A 22,639-nucleotide genomic window follows, 5' to 3' on the forward strand; every position below is an offset into this window, starting at 1 on the left:
GAATGAAATATTTCAGTGTTGAAAGAAAAGAACCAAAAACCTAGAATTCTATATCCAGTGGAATTATACTTCAAAAATGAAGGAGAAATAAAGACTTCAAATAGACATAACTGAACGAATTCATCTCCAGCAGAACTAGAGATGCAAGAAATATTATAACAAGTTCTTCAGGGGAAAAGGGAAATGATACACGTACACTCATTCAATGGAATACTACTCAACAGTAAAAAGAAATGAGCTATCAAGTCATGAAAAAAACATAGATTAATGTCAAATGTATAATCCTCAGTAAAAAAAGTCAGTCTGAAAATTTTATATATTATATACCAATTATACGACATCTGGAAAAGGCAAAAGTATAAAATGGTAAAAAAATCAGTGGTTCCTAGGGTTCAGAGGCAGGGGACAAGAAATGGATAGGTGAAGCACAAAGACCTTTTTAGGACATTAAAATTATCCTTTATGATAGTACTCATGGATATCATTTGGATTATGCATTTGTCAAAATCCATGGAACTTTAAGCATGATGAGTGAACTTTTATGTGTGCAAATTTTAGAAAATTATTTAGGGGGTCTCAGAAAGGAATTCAGAATGTGAAAAAACAATCTAACTATGTTACAAATATATGAAACAACCTCACTGAAGGGAGTTAGGGAGGAAGGTGCAGCCTTAAGTATCTTTGGAAGTGAGAGGAGGCTTAATACTAAAGGCAAAAGAAATAGAACATAAACATTGCACTCTAGCTAATAAAGTTGCATTCCATGGGGGAACCAGTTAACAATTCTGAAACTACTATACATGAATAATTAAGTAAATGTACAGCAGATGGAAAGAGCCAGGTTTCTCACCATCAGAGTAGGAAGAGAAGACTAGAATGATCCATGCGGTAATGGATTAGAGCTGGAGACATCAGTATGAACTCATGTTTAGCCTAATACAGACATAGGTTGATACAAACATAAATGTTTATAGATATAAGTATACACAAGTATTAGTATACACACATATATTTCCTTGCTCTGTCAGCTGAAAGGGCCTAGAAGCCATGACAACCCAGTAGCAATGAACGCACCTAGCACCTAGATCTAGATTTCTAATACCATTATCCAATAAAAGGAACCAAGAATCCGTGGAGAAATGAATGATTCTGTAGCTGGAGCAGGAAATGTACAAGATGTACCAGAACATCTTATAATACCAGAAAGTAAGGAAGTCCTAAAACAAATAAAAAACCAAAAACCCCACAATGATAGGGGCATGTCAGAGAACCAGGAGCCCAAGAGTCAATGGAAAAATCTCCCAATGGCGAAAAATGGAACAATTTAAGCAACAAAATAAGTAAAGTAGCATTGGATTATAACTCAGAGCATAAAATAAATGTCCATGAGCCCAAATGATATAAATAAATGATTGAATAAATAAATTAATGAGGGAGAAGAGACAAATCTACTATGCAGAAGGACTCTAAATAATTTATGTAGAGGTGGGGCATAATTCTCCACTTCTTAAGTGTAGGCTACACATAGTGACTTCCTTCCAAAGAGTACAATACGAAAGGGGGGGAAAAGAGTACATTTACTGTGGAGAAACCCGATAAACACTACCTCAGCCAAGTAATCAAGGTCAACATCCACACTGATAAGTCACGTTGATGAAAATCATGCTTTACCTTTGTGGTCTTCCCCCAAAAAACATGTAACTCCAGTGTAATCATGAGGAAAAACATCACACAATCTCAGCTGAGGGACGTTCTACAAAATACTTGACCAGTACTTCTCAAAACTGGCAAGGTCATCAAAAATAAAGTTTTAGAAACTATCATAGCTGTGAAGAGTCTAAGTACACGTGACAATTAAACGTAATGTGGTATCCTGGATGGCATACTGGAACAGAAAGGGGACATTAGGAAAATATTAAGGAAATCTGAATAAAGTATGGACTTAAGTTATAATCATGTATCAATAGCAGCACATCAATTGTGACAAAGGAACCATATTAATATAAGATCTTAATAATAAGGGAAACTGGGTGCAAGGTACATGGAAACTCTCTGTACTATCTTTGCAATTTTTCTTTAGATCTAAAACTGTTCTAAAACAAAGGTTTTTTAAAACTAAATTCCTTTCAGGAAGATAATTATCTTTTTAGTAAAAACAAACAAAAAATATTTGCCATTATAATTATGGAATGATAGTCCCAGGGCATGATAAATAGAAATTTGGGCAAGATAAACAGAGGACCAAATTTGGAGGGAGTGATATTCCAAGAACCAACTTGCAGAAGGAGATTAGGGGCCCAGAGGTGAGCAAAAAAGGAAGTGGAAAGAAATCAGTGATATTTCAAGAGACCCTGGAAATTGAAGAGTGAAGTCAGTCCCCCCAATATTTCCAGTGGTAAAAATGGTTAAGGAATTTTAAGAACAGTGTGCCTAAAATCTGATTTTAAAATGTTTTGCACCATTATTATGTAAGGTAACCTCCACCTCTGTGCTACCTCTTTCTCCATTTAAATACCTCTTCTAGACAGCTGCCTGGTATTTTTGAGAAATCAAGGAAAATGGGATGCTTTGGGGCACATTTTGGGTAGAGGAAAGAAAACAAAGCCGCAAGAGACAAAATGCAGACAAGAAAAAGAATTCCAGGGACTTCCCTGGTGGCACAGTGGTTGAGAATCCAACTGACAATGCAGGGGACATGGGTTTGAGCCCTGGTCTGGGAAGATCCCACATGCCGCGGAGCAACTAAGACTGGGTGCCACAACTACTGAGCCTGCTCTCTAGAGCCCACGAGCCACAACTACTGAGCTCGTGTGCCACAACTACTGAAGCCTATGCGCCTAGAGCCTGAGCTCTTCAATAAGAGAAGGCAAAGCAATGAGAAGCCTGCACACTGCAACAAAGAGTAGACCCCGTTCACCGCAACTAGAGAAAGCCCTCACGCAGCAATGAAGACCCAACAACAAAGACCCAATGCAAGCAAAAATAAATAAATAAATATATTTTTAAAAAGAATTCCAGAAGCAGGAATACAGAACTAGAGGTGACTATATGAGACATAAGCCCTCTGAGTACCTTCAAAGATATGGACAGGGAGCAGGGAGATAATGGGTTTCCCCTAAGTCTGGAGAACAGGGGTGACATGTACAGTATAATTCTGTGAGGCTGTTATGTAAAGAAACACATTACTAGTAGAGTGTAAATTTAGAAGCTTTTTTAAAAACAAGGAATCATGAAAGTATTTGTCACTTGGCAACTTCACGAGTGTAAAATATTAAACTCCAGTTCACATCAACCACTTCAAACAAAAGGAAGTTTCCATTTATTTGTAACCATCTTAGTTACAATAATAATATGTCAGCCCAGAAACTTCCTTTCAATTATGTGTTCCTGGCTTTCTGCCTTCTTAAAATAAATAAAACAGCTTTCCCATCTCCCAGAACAAACACAATAGCGCCATGTAACAGTTAAGCCAAAAAGCAAAACCTCCTAAGCAGAGGCAATACCGCTTAGGCCAACTTCTAACTCTGTTGACGTTCATCTCCCTTTCTTACATAAGTGGAAATGTTTTCAAGATGCACTCTATTTCACTGATGGCAGAGTCTAGGTCTGTTAGCAAAGCAACGTTCCTGTGGAGAGCACATTAGATGAGAACACAGGGGAAGCTTGCGTCAATTCAACTTTATGAAGCAGTTATTTATTGATTATAACAGGCAGTTTGATAAGGGATACAAAAGTCAGTAACACAGCCTTGTCCTCAAGAAATGTCCAGTCTAATAAGTGAGGTAAAGCAAGCAAATAAATAGCTGTTTAAAAATACAAAGAAAGTTTGCAAGATGAAAAGAGTTCTGGACATTGGTTGCACAACAATATTAGTGTACTTAACTCTGCTGAACTGTACATTTTAAAATGATAAATATGGGGCTTGCCTGGTGGCGCAGTGGTTGAGAGTCCGCCTGTCGATGCAGGGGACACGGGTTCGTGCCCCGGTCCGGGAAGATCCCACATGCCGCGGAGCGGCTGGGCCAGTGAGCCGTGGCCGCTGAGCCTGCGCGTCCGGAGCCTGTGCTCCGCAACGGGAGAGGCCACAACAGTGAGAGGCCTGCGTACCGCAAAAAAAAAAAAAAAAAAAAAAAAGATAAAGATGGTAAATTTTATGTTACATGCATTTTCCCACAATTAATTTTTTTTTTATTTTAAAAAAGGGAAAAGAGTGTGAGACAAAGATAATTGATTGAACACCTCCCCACCTTGGGGGAATACAGAGGGGAAGGTTAGCATTGGTTTGGCTCCAAGGAAGATTGGAATTTGAAGAGATTGGAATACAAGCAGGATCTTACCCAAGAATATCCACTTTAAGAAAAAAATAGCACACAAACTAGTTCAAAATCCAATATGGGGAATCAACTATCAAATGCCAAGAGAACAGTGAAATACCTAAAAGCCAGGTTTGGTGTGGAGGTGCAGAGAAAAGAGGACGGAGATGGACAAAGAACTGGCACAGAAAAAGAGTGTTCCAGAAATAAGAGAAAAACTGCTGGGGCAGTGCTGACAACTGCTTAAGGCAAGTTTAGCTTCCTTTCTAGGTTGTTATGTAAGCAATTCGGAATGTGTCGGGACAGAGTTTAGGTAGCTAGATAATAAAAACCAATGCTGGAGAACAAATCCCAAGGATCTGCCGAAGAGGAAGGAAGAGGGAGATCAGGAAAATCTTCCTGAAGAAAGTGATCATTAAAGTGAACTTTAAAAGTGGATGGATTTTGTCATATGGGATGCGAGAGGGGAAATCCATATGAAAAGAACAACATAACCTCTGAAACCAGGAAAGGCCACGGATCATGGTGGCATACCTAGCAGATGAATTTGCCCAAAATGTAGGAAAATTAAGAGAATAATGTGAGATAACCCTGGAAAGAAGACTAGGGCCACACACTCTTCATCCTGCAAGCCAGAATGAAGCATTACACAAAATTAAACTGGCAGTAGTGTTTTTAATGTAATGTAGGGAGAGAGACTGCATAAAAGACCTATCTGAAGGATTTTGCAGTGACTCAGTTAAGAAAATTACCTGATATGAGGTTTCATCTTGATTATTGCTGGTATTTCCAGCTGCTAATCCCTAGTACATAGTATGTAAATAATAAATACTTGTTGAATGAATAAATTAATGCAGAGTACACATTTAATGACTGAAGTAAGAGGGCTTGGGCTAAGATAATGATAATAGTAATGGAAAGTGGGGAACAAATAGAAAAAATATTGACAAAATCAATATAATTTAATATTAGATTAGAAGTGGAGAAAGAATATATGATTTTGAAATTAGGAGCCTGGGGACTTCCCGGGTGGTGTAGTGGTTAAGAATCTGCCTGCCAGTGCAGGGGACACGGGTTCGAGCCCTGGTCCAGGAAGATCCCACATGCCGCAGAGCAACAAAGCCTGTGCGCCACAACTACTGAGCCTGTGCTCTAGAGCCCACGAGCCACAACTACTGAGTCCACGTTCCACAACTACTGAAGCCCGTGCACCTAGGGTCCGTGCTCCGCAACAAAAGAAGCCACCGCAATGAGAAGACAGAAGACTACAACAAGGAGTAGCCCCTGCTCACCGCAACTAAAGAAAGCTCATACGCAGCAACGAAGACCCAAGGCAGTCAAAAATAAATAAATAAATAAATAAATAAATAGGAGCTTGGATGCTTTGAGAAGGAAGGGAGAAGATGCTGTCTTCCATCCCCACCTGTGGGCAGAAAAGATTGTTTACCTCCAATCTTTCTCATTAGAGGTAGAAACTGATTGAGTTTGGTAAATACCTACAGCACAGAAAGAAGCATAAAAGTAGATTATAATTGACTTTACAAATTGTCTAGCTACACTTTTTCGGACGCTCAGGCTCAGCGGCCATGACTCACGGGCCCAGCCGCTCCGCGGCATGTGGGATCTTCCCAGACCGGGGCACGAACCCGTGTCCCCTGCATCGGCAGGCGGACTCTCAACCACTGCGCCACCAGGGAAGCCCTAGCTACACTTTTTAGAGTCCCCATAAACAGTTTTCCTAGCTGACCTAAGAACCTAACCTTTTAACCTAAAAGGATTCTAAGCAACCTGGATGCTTCAATGAATAGATAGCTTAGGTCCCACTCCATTTTTCTCAGCAGAAAATACAAAAAGAAAAAAAGCTAATTAAATAGAAATGCTGCCCTATAGCTCATCTCACAATTTTAGAAGCAATCCATTTTACTTTAACTACTCCTAACAGATACCTTCTAAAAGGCAAGAATACCGGTAAAAACGAAACTCAACGTTCCCAGCTCACAATGTTTCCATCTCTGCCCTGATGGATGACAAAATAAGCAAGATCATCTACATACTCACTACCGTCATATCTGGCTATTTGCTAAAAAGGATGTTTGCTCTTTATACCAGAGATTCCCCTAGGCAGTCAGTCAGAGGAGAATGGGGCTCTCTCCTTTCAGAGAAAATGTCAGAGAATGAATCACTTTGATAAATCTGATGACACTTCTCTTTGAAGTCTTAAACTAAAGGACAGGTAAAGGTTATCTTAAGAGTGTGTTATTTAGCAAAAGTGAGTTACTTAGTGAGATATTCACCAAGAAATCACATTTCTTGCTTCAGAGTAACATGAGAAATTTGAGGTTCTTCAGAAGTTTTACAATCTAAGCACAAACAGATACAGATCTGTTAGCTGGATATGGGACCTCTTCTGAAGTTCTTTGATCTCCTGGATCCATTCTGTGTATATAGGAAATTAATTCCCTGTACCATTTACCATAAAGAGATTTTAAGTGCATAACAAATATTAACCACTTCACATCTGAGCTAGCAGCAGCAAATTTTTTTTTTTTTTTTTTTTTTTTTTTTTTTGCGGTACGCGGGCCTCTCACTGTTGTGGCCTCTCCCGTTGCGGAGCACAGGCTCCGGACGCGCAGGCCTAGCGGCCATGGCTCACAGGCTTAGTTGCTCCGCGGCATGTGGGATCTTCCCGGACCAGGGCACGAACCCGTGTCTCCTGCATCGGCAGGCGGATTCTCAACCACTGCGCCACCAGGGAAGCCCGCAGCAGCAAATTTTGATGACCAGGCTGATCTCCCTGCCAGCAGCAAGGACTTGTTTGGAGTAAGGGAACAGAAGCACATGATACACCCATATATCTGATTGTATATTGCTCAACCAACAGTTTTTATCTTGGAGTGGTAACTTTGTAGGTATCTGGTCTATCCAATCCCCTGCTTTCCAAATAGTGTTCCATCCTATTATTAAAAGTCGAGGGACATCCAGATTCCTCAGCCTCCCCTACAAGTTTGGTCCAATATTCCAAGAACTTGTTATTTACACTTCTGAAAGCAACTACATCATCACAGTCCTTTCTGATTCTTAGTTTAAGTCTGAGGAAACTCACTCCATCAGGAGGAGGCTGGAAGATACTCCCACAAGTCATCCAAGAGGATGCAAACCTAAATACAAGCACTTCAGCCTTGAAATGCACAGCAATTAGCTGGTAAGAACTTTTTCTTAGATCCAAGGATTAAAAATACACAGGATAGGGCTTCCCTGGTGGCGCAGTGGTTGAGAGTCCGCCTGCCGATGCAGGGGACGCGGGTTCGTGCCCCGGTCCGGGAAGATCCCACATGCCGCGGAGCGGCTGGGCCCGTGAGCCATGGCCGCTGGGCCTGCGCGTCCGGAGCCTGTGCTCCGCAACGGGAGAGGCCACAGCAGTGAGAGGCCCGCGTACCACAAAAAAAAAAAAAAAAAAAAAAAAAAAATACACAGGATAGACCATTTTCTGCAAAATGTCTAAGAAAGGATGAAAGAGTAGTAGAAAATGATGTGGGGTCTTAAGACAGTGCTCATGGTAAAGAACTGCTATTTCTCCCCTTTCCTCTAAATACCATTCTTGCCACAGAGCAGACGGAAACTACTAAGATTGAAAAGAGAAACACTGAGAAAACCCATGGTGCATTAGGGAAAACAGACTCTCTACCAAAAAACAAAAATTTAAGAAGCACAAGGGAATTTGTTCTCACAGAAGAAGCCTGGGATAGTCCTCATATGAGAATTCATATTATCCCTAGGACGGGCCTCTAAATAAATTGTATTACCACTGACAAATTTTTAAGATTTTCTAAACTAACATCAGGACTATCAGAAAATGTACTATCCTCTTATAAAATGCTTCTCTTAGTCCTCTACCTCACATGGTGTTTTCTATATTTATCTTTGGGGGCACTGACAGCAGACTCTCACCATCTATTGAACACTTGCTGGTGTCAGGCAGTATAGTATGTTAAGTGTTTTATAAACATTAAGTCTTTTAACCCTCATACCAATTTCTATAAGTTGGTAGTGTTAACCTCATTTTAGATATAAAGAAACTGAAGTGCGAAGAAATTAAGAGAACTGCAGAAAGGATGTATGGCTAAGAGGTAGCAAAGCTAGGATTCAGATCTCTTATCCCAGCACGGTACTGTTTTCATTGCTATGAAAATGAAGGATGGACCAAGTACTAGCTTGACTACTGCACTGCCATTTGGGCTACAAAGAAAAAGCCTTCTTTCTCATGTCCCTCTCACCCCTAAAACTGAACTTAAAAGTGATGGGGGCCAGGAGGGTCCCATACAAATTGGAATTGCTGAAAAGCAGCTTGGAAATGGGTGTTTCAATGTTGGTTAATTCGACTGAAGTAAAGAATGGTATGGAGGGCCAAGTTTAATCTTCAGTTTTATTCAAGATGCATAATCAAAGAGGAAAAGTCACAAGTACATCTGCTGGTCCATAAATGTAACCAATTTAATTTATTTAAATGTGATTGAAGCTACCTCACTGTTGGATTCTGGTAGAAACCTTACTCAGTTTTTCCCTAACTATGTGTATGTATTTAGGTAGAAATTTATATGAAATATGTGTGTATATATATGTATGTATAGAATCTCACATAACACTCCAGTTATCCACTATTTATTTACTACACTTTCAACAATCGAAAATCTAAAAGGCAAACAGGAAGTAGGCAAAATGTTCTCTTTGCACCCAAAATAAATAGAGTAAACATCAGGCACTTTGTGCACTGTGTCATCCCTGCAAGTGCCTACACTAAGAGCTCTTATCCTACTCGTTATTGCTCACGACCTCGGTATTTGGTAACCTGTTTGTTTGTTTTTCCACTGCCGATAAGAGGTTAACAGAAAGGGAAGATTATTAGAGGCAATGGTCATTGTCAGTGGCAAAAAGCGACAATTGACAGGCAAATAGCTAAACTATAAAGAGTACATTCGCATATAGTAAATAGTAGCTTAATATACTGTTGCTGAAAGAATGGGTGAATGAGCAAACTTTCCCAAAAAATCAAATACACAATCATTTGAGCAGCAATTCATGTGAAAAAACCTGGGCCTTTTAGTTACCTGTGTGCAGAATATGAATCAAGAATTAGTGTTGTACAAACTTACGTTTACCAGGGGGGAAAGGAAGGGGAGAGATAAACTGGGAGATTGAGATTGACATGTACACACTACTATATGTAAAACAGATAACTAATAAGGACCTACTGTATAGCACAGGGAACTCTACTCAATACTCTGCAGTGGCCTATATGGGGAAAGAATCTAAAAAAGAGTGGACCTATGTATGTGTATAACTGATTCACTTTGCCGTACACCTGAAACTAACACAACATTGTAAATCAACTAGACTCCAGTAAAAATTTTTTAAAAAAGAATTCATGTTATATTAGGTTGAATAAACTGTTCCATGCTAGTTTGGAAGGAATAGAACTGACCTAAGCAACCTTTAATAAATGCATGTGTATGTGTGTGTGTGTGTGTGTGTGTGTGTGTGTGTATCCCTCTGTCAGAGTGGGCCAGTGATTACTGTAAGCATTCAGAGATCTCACAAAGTGGAGAGAGCTGACCCTCATGGAAACTGGAGCCAGGCACTGGGGAGCCACGTGGTCTGTAGGCAGCTATGTGGTCTTTTCTCAATAGGACTGCGTCTCTCCTGTGTTTCTCCCTGTCGAACTGCACTGTTGCTCTTGGTTCTGCTGTAACTAGTCATGTCTCTACTTCAACCTCAATGCTAGACCTTTCAGGTCCTCTCCTTAGAGATAAGTCTTTATTCCAAATTCCCAGGAAAGGAATCTAATTGGCCCAAACAAAATTAGATATTTACCATTATCTCAACCAGTTGTGGCCAAGCATGGCAGAGTCAAAAGTGATCCAATAACTGCCTAGAGCAGCCCTTAAGCATTTATTCATTCAACCACTCATTCACCTGTTCCCTCACCACATAGAGCTCACATTTAAGAAGAGTTAATTGTCATAGTTCATGTTTTACATTCAAAGAAATAGATATGAAGAAAGTAAACCATGTTCGTAGATGAATCACTAAGTCCATGAGAAATTTAGAAGCCATATCTCATGAAGAATTGTTCAAGACTCTGAGGCTGTCAGTGTAGAAAAGAGAAAACTCATTCAGTCATTCATCAAGAAATTTCATGAGTACCTACGTACTTTATTTCCCACACTGTTCTAGTTGCTGTGATTATAATGGAGCATAAAATGAGACCCAACTTTCTCACATAGGAAACCTGCCTCACTATCAAAACCTGATTGCTGTCTTCAAATTTTAAAGGTTTGTCATGTATAAAATACATATTTATTCTATGCTGCTTTAGAAGGCAAAACTCATCAGAGAGTGAAAGTTATAGAAATGAAGATAGAAGAATGAACTATCTAACCATCAATGGAGTCCAGAAATGAAATGAAAAATCCCATGAGATTGCACCTCCCTCCCCAGCTATCACAAGTGATGGTAATTATCAGGAATATTGTCAAAGTGATTCTGACAGAGGAGAAAAGTTGAACTAAGATACTTGCTAAAGTCCCTTATAACTCTAAAATTCCAAAATGGAGCATCAGAGAATGGAGTTCAGAATCATAATACCCACATCTGAACCTCCAGTTTATCTCGGAGAGAGGGCTTCCCAACAGGCTTAATTATGTTATTCCCCATCCTCCTTCCTCTCAGATGTACTCTCTGTACAGACGGCATTGCAGATATGCTCAAAGAGACCCACAGTGGCTCCAAAACAACATTTTTATGAGTAATGTTGTAAGCTGACTGTACAAATTGGTAATAGAAGCACTATAGGATCTATTGTCAGTAATCTGTTTTTAGAACAATACTGAAAAATGACACAACTTCTAACCAGAAAGGGAAATAGGCTGTGTGTGTGTGTGTGCACGCACGGACATGTGATGGTAATAAAGGATTTACGTAAGCAACCTTGGAGATCATCTGTAACCCCTAAGATGCAATGCTCTCTATGGCAACAGTGGAAGGCACAAAAAGCCAAGATTTTTACACACAGATTTCGGAGCCACCAGATGTGGGTTTGAGTCCTGGCTCCCTCTTCTCTACTCTATGCCTGTTTCCGCATCTGTAGAATGGATATAATTACATCACAGATGACTAAAAGAGAATAATACATCTATGGCACTTAGCCCAGTGCAGTGCCTGGTGCATAGCAAGCACTCAACATACTCTAGTTACAAAATTTACGTAATAGTGAACATGCAGTGAGTGTTCTTTTTATGTGCAGGGCAATGTGCTGACTGCTTTGCCTACATTTTCTTATTGCTCTATTCTATTTTATAGATAAGAAAATTGAGACTTAGAGGTGTTCAGTAAATTGTTTGAAGTCAGACGGGGAGTGACAGAACTGGAATTTCAACCCAAGAAGTTTTAAACCAGGAGTTTAAAGTCGACTAATTTCTAACTACTGAATACAGTTCCACATCAAGTGTATTCTCTGTCTGGCATCTTTAACACCAGGCTTCTGCTTGAAATAGTATCTTATTGTGGTTTTAATTTGCATTCCCAAGATTACTAATGAGTTTGAGTACATTTTCATGGTTTTGTCTTTCTCTCATTGATCTGTAGAAATACAGAATACTAATTATGCAATTGATTGCCTGATACACACACACAAATATATGTGATATATATGTATGAACTATATATATGTGTGTGTATGAGCTATATACATACATATGTAGCACAGTTACACATTAACATAACATAACATATATATGTATGGACTATATATGTGTGTATGAACTATATACATACATATCTAGCTCAGTTACACATTACTATAACATAACATATATATTTTTGAACTATATATATATATGTGTGTGTGTGTATGAACTGTATACATACATACCATGCAGTTACACATTACTGTAACATAACGTATAACACACAACATTTGCCACAACAGTGTGTGAGTGTGATTTTTTGCAGCCCAGGTCATTTTATGACACAAATAATCTTGTATCAATTATTTCATATTATGAAAGGAATTAAATGTTGTAAGCATTTAGTTGTTTAAAATAAAGTTCCCAGGGATATGTTTGTGTGTAAAATTGCTATTGCAAATAGAATCGTACCTTTTAATATCAACCCCTTTTCTAAGTTTTTGTTGCTATTGTACAGAAATACAACAGATTTTCATATATTAATTTTTATACAACTTATTTAAACTTGTAGTCAATTTTAGTAATGAATTTGTATTCTGTACCAATTATCATAAATTCCTCATAGTTAAAATTTCCCTCTTTCCTGCTAATACTTACATTCCCCTTTTTCTTGTTAGTTTATTTCCTTCTGTTTGTTTGGGTTTTTTTGTAGCAGTAAATACCTGAAAGAGGTGTCTAAAGTTATTATACTTTATTATACTTACATTTGTCAGGTTGCACATTACATCCCTAGTACTTGTTTATCTTATAAATGGAAGTTTGTACCTTATTATTTTGAGCTTTATTTTCATCTCTGTGCCTTAATTTTCTCATTTGTAAAATTATGGTGTTGGGATACATAATCTTCAAAATCCTGTCTACTCTGACATACTGAGATTCTGTGGAAGCTATAGAAACGCTTAGTTTCATGCATCCTCTGGGAAGAGAGATCCTTTATAAGAAATCTGTATTCAACAAACATGTCTTTAAATCCCACGAAGCAGAACTGGGCCTGGGACAAGTACTTTAACACAAAGTTCTATTTGTCTTCAAGTGGCCCTGATCAAACATATGATGCTTTTGCAGTTCGTCTTTCTTTTTCAACTTCTTCCTTATCTCCTCTCTGAGGAGATAAGCTTTGTGAACTACAGGTGAAAGATACTATGGTCGCATAAATTTGAGAAGCACTATGCAAAGCAAAAGCAAACAAGTTTATTTAGACCTGGAGTCCTCAGAAACTTAATATGCCATCATACACTGGGAATATTTAAGAAATTCCCAAGCCCTTTTAAACATGCTCCCATTTTTTTTTCAAAGGACATCTGTGAAAGTTTGGATTAATATTTAGCAAACAGTCACTCCCTCTGCATCTACTGTAGCTAAACTATACTTTCCAAGCCCATTGATGTTGGGCTTGGAAATGTGACTTGCTTTGGTCAATGCAATGTTAGGGATAAGATTAGAACAGAGACCTTAGATGGTTCTGGCATAGATCAGTTTCCCTCTTGCACTTCTCCCTTTGCCCTGAGAACCTGTCCTGGTTAGTCACTTGTCCAGAATGATGACAGATGCACAGAGAAGATCAGAACCCAACCAGTCAGTAGCTTGGAATGAAGCCTTGGTGACCGGAACTCTGAAGTAGAGCCACCCAATGGAGCCCAGTCTAGATCCGCCTAACTGTTGTTGAACTGCCAACAGTAAGCATGAAAATAAATGTGTATGGAGGATAAGCCACTGTGATATTGAGGCTGGCAGTCAGCAAAAGCTGACTGAACACATCTCACTAAAGTAGTGTGCCATGCAAGCAGTTTGAGAAAATGAACTCTAACACCCTTCAAAATTCCTCTTTCTACCATCCTACCATCATTCTCCAGTATTTAAGAAAATTTGCACAGCCTTTCAGATGTAATATAATTTTACAGTTTTCAATGTGTTTCACGTATATAAATATGTGGATGGGGAACTATAAAGTTCCCCACAACAAAGCTCACAGGTTAGGATGAGCAGCCCCATTTCCCAACAAAATGGGGGGACTTGCAGGGCTAATAATGGGCAGAGATGCCTGTGGACCTCAGATCTCCTGAGTCTTAACCCTGTTGCTTTTCCACTAAACTCTACTACCCCTCTTAATTTTTCTAAAAAGCCCTTCATGATTTTCTGTGTAATTAGTTCCAAATTTCTATTTTCAGATATAGTTCCTGATTTGGAAATTCTGTAATTAAAGAATGCCTTCAAAACAACCTCCAGTTGAATAATATGACTGTGGGTTGCATGTTTTGAACATTGCTAATAACAAGAAGCCTTCCATTTATTTAGTTGCACAAAAATAGTCATCCAATGTACTCTACTGAAATGGCCCAAGTGACTTTAAAAGCTATTCTAAAGGGACAGAGAGCGGTGGGAAATGACTAAATAGCACAGAAAGCAGTGCTCTACTCATCAAAGTTCAAAAATTAGTCAATCTGGGTGGTAGAAAGAAGTGAACTAAAGGAACCAGGACATAGTCCTGAGCAAGTCCCAAAATTTATAATGTGGACAAGTTATGTTCTCAAATGCTGAAACCAATAACTGGCTGGGCATGTTTTCAAAAATATTCCTATTGAACTCGTTTGAGGGCGGGTGATCTTCGGCATTGCATTGTCCTGTGCGTGGCCCCTGCTGTCAGCCAAGCGGCCCCAGGCACCGCCCGCTGCTTTAGGACTGCAGGGCTCCTGACTCCTGATGCCCTCCACAGAGATCCTAGGAAGCATTCAAGCAAGGCCTCAGAGTCCTACCGAGCAAAACTATTTCTCTAACGTGGACACTGCCTTACACTTTTTGTAGGAGTGGAAACAGTGCAGCGTTTCTGAAGAACAATTTGGCAATTTCATTCATCCATTCATCCATCATTCGACAAAGACGTATTAAGCCCCCTTTCCGTGCCAGGAGCTCCTCTAGAGGATGTAGATACTGCAATGAACAAAGCAGACAAAAACTCTCTGCCCTTTTGGAGCTGACATTCTAGTGGCAAGGGAGGAAAGGGCAGGAGGAAATAAGATACTCTGGGGGAGAAAAATAAATGAATTAAAATGTCATTAATAAGTAACAGGTAAGAAATTCTATGAAAAAAACTTAAGCATAAAGGGAAGGGAATGGAAGTAGGTTAAAGTTTTAAATAAGGTGCTCAGGGAAGAGCTCAAGGATAAGGTAACATTTACCCCAAAGTTATGTTTAAAAGTTTATAGCTACAAAAAACAAAGACCTAAAGGAAACATACCAAGTGCTCTTTGTGATTATCTTAAAAAGATGGGATGTGGGGTAATTTTTTGTATGCTGTATTCTATGTCTGTGTGCTTGTGTGTTTTTAATTAACGGGAATTTTTGAGAATGTCAGGCATCTCTATTTTTTAAAAGGTCCCCCAAGGCAATTCTGATGGCACAGTCAGATATAAAACTGTTTCCTTCCCACCCCATATTTTAGATTCTAGGTAATTCTAAATAAAGATCTCAGTAATTCTGAGCATACTGAATTCAATATTTTTTTTTCCACATCTTTATTGGAGTATAAATGCTTTACAATGTTGTGTTAGTTTCTGCTGTACAAAAAAGTGAATCAGCTCTATGTATACATATGTTCCCATATCCCCTCCCTCTTGAGCCTCCCTCACACTCTCCCATCCCTCTAGGTGGTCACAGAGCATCGAGTTAGATCATTTAAATCTTCCTAATATTCCCATCAATTAGTATTCTAAAGAGTCATACATAAATACCTCATAGCACATTGTGACAAATAAATGATGTAATTCAAGTGAAGAGGTCGGCATCATGCTCAGTAAATGTTTAGCTACCATCACTGTTGTTACTAGTGTATGAGGCTTAATGGAGAATAAGCTATTTGACCCAGACCTTGAAAAAAGAACGGGATAAGGATGGGTAAAAGATGTGGTTAAACGTCAGATGTTGGATTTTCTAGGCAGGAGAAATGCAAGGCCAAAGACATGGGCAATGAGCTGATCATGAGCAAAGGCACTCTTCCTTTCATTCCGTATACACTGCTGGGCTATTAGACCAGAAGCTTCCACAAGTGCTGGGACTGCTTTATCCTGGAACTCAGCACAGCACACAAAAGAGATACAGATATTTGTTGAGTGCTCAAAGTATTTTGACCACAACAAAAAGATGTCCGTTTTAGACGGGTCCTAAAGGCATTCTATGACATCAGTCATCATTTACATAAGGTGTTAACCAGAGCCATGCTAAGAAAAGGCGTTAACCAAGCTATAAAAGTAAAACGTAATCATTTGTTGGATTTGTATGCAATAACAATTCATTTATCTGACACGGTTAGGAAATTCGTAAATTCTTTAGAATGGACATATCTCGTTAATGCTAAAATGTTTAAATTTTATTTTAACAAAGTTGGATGGAAATATTTAAAATTTTTATTACAAATACTGTGGCATACAGAACAAAATTGAGCCTTTCCTTTAATGAATCTGAGTTGATCACAGATCACATATTGTGAACAGCCAAAAAAATACCTTTGGCTACCTTAAGCAAGCAAAGTATTTTATTGGGATGTTTTAGAGTAGTGCCCCAAGTTAAAGGGGGGCTGGACGACCACCCTTGAAGAGGTCAGGGGCCATGCAGGAAGCTGTGGCCTAAGTGGAGGGGAAGAATGAAGCATTATTTCTTCAGGGATAAAGCAGCTCCACTAGCTTTTTTTTTTTTTCCTTTTTAAATTTATTTATTTATTTATGTTTGGCTGTGTTGGGTCTTGGTTCCTGTGCGAGGGCTTTCTCTAGTTGCGGCGAGCGGGGGGCCACTCTTCATCGCGGTGCATGGGCCTTTCACTGTCGCGGCCTCTCTTGTTGCGGAGCACAGGCTCCAGACGCACAGACTCAGTAGTTGTGGCTCATGGGCCTAGTTGCTCCGCGGCATGTGGCATCTTCCCAGACCGGGGCTCAAACCCGTGTCCCCTGCATTGGCAGGAGAATTCTCAACCACTGCGCCACCAGGGAAGCCCTTCCACTAGCTTTGAGTCACTCTGCTCAACACCCGTATTCCTGCAAGAAAACAGCTCAACTGACCTGGCTTGGGTGATATGCTCGACCTTATCCAGGAGAAGGGAGGACACCTTAAGTGATGGTTCCACTGGAACTGAGTATAACTTGGGAAGGGTAGTTTTCCAAAGGAAACTCACAGTGCTGCTTCCAAAAGAGAGCAGAATGAAAGCTGGACACCTGAAAACACAGAGGTCCAACACAAGAATTAGTGATCATTTTGAACATCAGTTTTAGTACCAGTTTATAATCCAGTGATGTTCTTGGAACCTAGTCATCTGTTCAAGGCTACTTTTCCCCTTCACTTAATGGTCTCAGCCGTCTGTACTTCTGGGAGTTCTAGTTTTTATAATTCTTTTATCTCTCTTTTTCTTTTAAAATGATTATTTCTTTCTCGCTACTTTCAATTTGCCTCCTTTGGGTACTTTCAATTTACCTACTTCACTACTTTTAATTTACTTGCCTCCTCTACTTGGCTATGGACTAGGAAATGAAAGAAACAAGCTTATTAGATGTATGTATATAATGAGGCTATAAGTGAGTATAGGTCTATGAGTAAATTCAGGTGATAAACACAGACTTGGTGTCATCTACATTGCCACTCAGATACTTATCTCGCTAATGTTTACTTGTTTAGCTGATTTGATAGCAACTAGATGAGGAATTTCTCTGTAAATGGTATGCTCCCATTTTTTTAAAGGACACGATGTTCTTTTACCATTTTTATTTCTTCTTCATCATAGCACTGAAACAAAGGAAAGGGCAAATATTTTCTCAGTTTGACAAGTATACAAATGGAGCTACAGAGAGTTTGAAGTACATGGATGGGAAGGGGCTAGTGCTAGGCCCCAGGTGTCCCAGTCTTCATTCTAGTTAATAGATTCAGCTATGTCAATATCAGGAGATCTACAGCATCATAGGTCAGAGGCAGCTTAAAACTCAGGGATCACTAAGGGATAGAACAAGTAAGTGTATGGTACAGACAGAAAAGCACAGAGAAAGTTTCATATGTAGCTGTAGAACAAGCACAAAATCCTGAGACTGGTGTATTGATAAGTAGATGAGAAGAAATGTAGAACAGCTTAAGTTAACTAAACGGAAACAAACATAGATTTCATTGTGCAATCACTCTTAGCAACAACTTGGAGGAAATACTGAAAATATGTTTGCCAATTTTCAGGTGACACAAAACTGGGAAGTATCACTAACATGTCAAATGACAGGAATAAGATTCTAGGTGGAACTACTGGCTAGATGAAAGTTAACATGAATTTATAAAATTATATATGTGTATCTATAATTTAAATTTACAACCATGGTACAGGGGAAGCCTGGCTTGACAACAGTCATAGGGATTTTGGTTTATTGCAAATAAAGAAATAATAATAATAATATTTACCGAACATGGTAGTGGGCATCATGCTAAGTTCTTTACATGTATTATGTCAATTCTCACAACAATTCTAAGAAAAGTGGGCACTATCATCAGCAGCATCATTATCATAATCTCCATGTTATAGGTGAGAAAACTAATAATTTGGGAAATAAAATTTCCAGAGTCCAACAGCTTATCAGTGTCAAAACCAGGAGTTAAACATACCTAAATCCACGCCTTAACTAATATGCTACTGTTATTGTTGAAAAATAAATTCCACTAATAAAAGACTCGAAGAAGTCTTGCAATGCTCACACTTCTCTTGGAGTACCGTGTGCATTTTTCTGGGGATCAATAACTTTTTTGATCTATATATACCTTTTATAAAGATTCAGTCACAGTTTATCCTGAGGGCACCGGAAAGCATGCATATAAAATACGAATGAGGAAACTAAGAAAAAGAGTGTGAGATGCCTTAGAAACACACAAATATGAAACAGAATTATGCATGGTGTTGAGGAAGGAGGCTAGGTGTTGGAGTTAGCCAGACTGGATCCACCCCTCTTAGCTGTGTGACCTTGCACCAGTTTCCCCACCTGTAAAATGTGCGTGATGACCCCTTCCTGAAACTATCGTTGGGAGCACTGGAAACAATGCATGCGAAGCTCCTTGGTTCAGTTCTTCTACATAGAAGTACTCAAGAGATAGTATTATTACTGCTCTTTGTGGAAGTTAAAGGAAAATGGACTTTATCTTGATATTAGGAAGAACCTTTAAAGATGGCAGCTGTCCGAAAGAGAATTAGCTGCCTCATGAGATAGTGAACTGCCATTCTGGGCTGGAATAGGGGGGAGGTGGGGAATGACACTTAGTCAATTCATACATGCACTTTAGGAGAATACGGCACTGCATTAGGTAAGGATTTGGATTAGGTGTTCTCTGAGGTCCCTTTTAAAGCTGAGATCCTGAATAAGAACAGGTGTGCTTTCTTCCATCTCCCAAAACGTGCTGACTAACCGGCAGTGCGACCCACGATTTGAGATGCAGCAGTGAGGTGGGGTGAGTACATGCAGACACCGTCACCATCTTACCCACACCCCGTGGGCTTGAGGACATACCCTTTCCATAAGTCTGGCAAAGTAAAGGACTATTTATAATCCCAGGTTAGCAAGAAGTCTTTGTATTGTTAAGCAGGTGACTTTGGCATCAATCATGGGTGTATATATACATATATATAATTTATAGCCACAGCTAAATAACCCAGATGGATAAAGTTAGTTGAATAGGGCAAAAATGGAAAAAGAAAGGACAGACAGCATGACTGCTTGTTAATTTCTTTGGCACTGCACCCTTCACCCTTCTCCCAGATGACAGCCCCGTTTGTGAATTATAGCATCTGGTCTGAGTTGCTTCATTTTACTACCTCACACTAACATGCCATTGGTGAATTGATTTTATTCTTTTTGTTTTTAATGACTGTTTGGGAGTAACTCATATTTACATGATGTTTTGAAGACCTGAGTTGCCCTTTGCTTTATCTTTTGAGCCAGATTTCGTAGTGGTGTCTCTATTTACAAAGGCAGAAAAAAAGTTTTACTAGGTTACTAAAGTCTGGGAATTCATCTGGGATGATGAAAAAGAGTAATTAAAAACTGACCTCAAGTGCTGGGGAAGTGTTCTGAGCATTTTGTTTACCAGCCAGAGAGATGAAATCTACCTCTTTGAAGTTTTCTGCCTGACACATTTCTGGCCAGTCTGAAGTAAAGTTATGAGATTTTCTCATGTCATGGGATGCTGAATTTCTATTTTGGACTTTGGATTTTTCACAATATGAAATTTATTAAAGTCAAAATATACTCTGTCGCATGCTGCTTGTCCTGCCTGGTAATCTCTCCCCCTCAGTCTTTTTCACCAGACCATTTTTTACTCATCCTTCAGGTCTCTGCTTAAAGATACTACTTCCTCATAGAGCCTTCCCTCTCTGCCGTGCATTAGGTCTCTGTGTTCCATGCTTTCTTAGCACTCTTCCATTTTTCTTCTCTATCTCCTCAACATTTGTAGTTAGGTATTAAAGAATAAGATACCGGTGTTTGGCACTTATGGTAAGTGCTCAATAAATACATGTTGAATGAATGAGAGTGCATTCTAACTTTTCGTGACATTAATTCAAAGAAAAGTAACTCAATGTTAAGTTTCTAATAGTGTAAGTCTCCTCTAAAAGTTAAAAGTTCAACTCAGCCCCTCACTACTGTTTTTGTTTGCTCAACTTTGGTCCACATGTCTTACTTTAAAAGTATGACGATACAGAATTTTATGTGTAAGTAGTTCCTTCTTGAAAACATGATTCTCTGTTTGTTCATCAAAGATTCGGACAAAGGTCTTTCAGAAAAACAGTTCAACCAGATCATTTTTTGACTGGCCAAGTGGGCAGAAGCATTCATGCACAAAGGTCACAAGCAAGGCAAACATTACAAAGGTACAAGGTCTGCCACAGTTTCATTACCGCTTTCCCTAATACTTCCTGGGACTATATTGTTGTCAAGATAATGTTTTGGGGGAAAGTGAAAATTTAACTCAAAATATGCGCATATTTAACCGATAGCAGTGGTTTCCAGTTTGCCTCAAAGATTTGCTTTGTGGTTTTTCCATACCCTGACCTCATAACCCCACTCTTACTATAGATTCTTTTTTCTTTTTAATTAATTTTTAAAAATTTATTTATTTTTGGCTGCATTGGGTCTTTGTTGCTGTGCACAGGATTTCTATAGTTGCGGCAAGCGGGGCCTACTCTTGGTTGAGGTGCGCAGGCTTCTCATTGCAGTGGCTTCTCTTGTTGTGGAGCGTGGGCTCTAGGTGTGCGGGCTTCAGTAGTTGTGGTGCAAGGCTCAGTAGTTGTGGCACACAGGCTTAGTTGCTCCACGGCATGCGGGATCTTCCTGGACCAGGGCTCAAAGCTGTGTCCACTGCATTGGCAGGTGTATTCTTAACCACTGCGCCACGAGGGAAGTCCTTACTATAGATTCTTGAGGTCAGGGACAAAGTCCACAGTGTTCTTCATCTTACTCTTAGTGCCTGGCACAGAGAAGTTGTTCAATGAGCAATCATTGAGTAAATGAGTGGATCCTACCATAAGTATGGTTCTCCTTGCACAGAAGCAAATTAAAGTGTAATCAAAACAATAAATGATCCAGAAATTCCACTCTTGGGTATGTGTCTGAAGAAAAACAAAAACACTAATTCGAAAAGATACATGTATCCCAATGCTCATAGCAGCATAATTTACAATAGCCAGGTTATGGAAGCAACCTGAGTGTCCGTAAACAGATGAATGGACAAAGAAGATGTGGTACATATATTTACAGTGGAATGCTACTCAGACATAAAAAGGAATGAAATTTTGCCATTTGCAACAACATGAATGGGCTTGCATGGTATTATGCTAAGCAAAAAAAGTAAGAGAGAGAAAGACAAATACTGTATATTATCACTTATATGTGGAATCTAGTTAATATTACAAAAAAAGAAACAGACTCTCAGATATAGAAAACAATCTACTGGTTACCAGTGGGGAGAGGGAAGCTGGGAGGGGCAAGATAAGGGTAGGGGATTAAGAAGTACAAACTACTATGTAGATAACATCTTATGGAAACCCCCGAACGAACTTTTTGGCCAACCCAATAAAAAAACTACAAGGATATTTTGTACAGCACTGGGAATATAGCCAATAGTTTATAACAACTATAAATTGAAACTTATGTAACATTGTAAATTAACTATACCTCAAAAAAAAAATGCTACAAAAACAATAAATAAATAGAAACCTTTATATCAGCAGGGGAAGTTTGATTATAAAATAGGTAGCTCTTTAATCCAACATAACTTGATTACCATTCATCACAAGTATTGTCTTTCTTTACCACCACTTACAAAGAACACCTTTGGAGTTCCTCTGTGAATTGCCTTCAGGAGCTATTTTTAAACCTCGTGAAAAAAGACTGTCTTGATTATTACTTGTACCCTGTTTACTGCCCCCAGATGATTATCAGATGTCTCAATTATCCACTTTAGTCATCATAGTTGACTTCAAATAGTCCTTGATAAGTGTTTCTTATTTCTAGGTTTTCTATTCTATTCCTTTGATCCTTGTGTACCTCTCTGTCAGTACCACACTATCTTGATTCATAAAGC

Source organism: Kogia breviceps, chromosome 1, assembly GCF_026419965.1.
Source record: "Kogia breviceps isolate mKogBre1 chromosome 1, mKogBre1 haplotype 1, whole genome shotgun sequence".
Lineage (NCBI taxonomy): Eukaryota > Metazoa > Chordata > Mammalia > Artiodactyla > Physeteridae > Kogia > Kogia breviceps.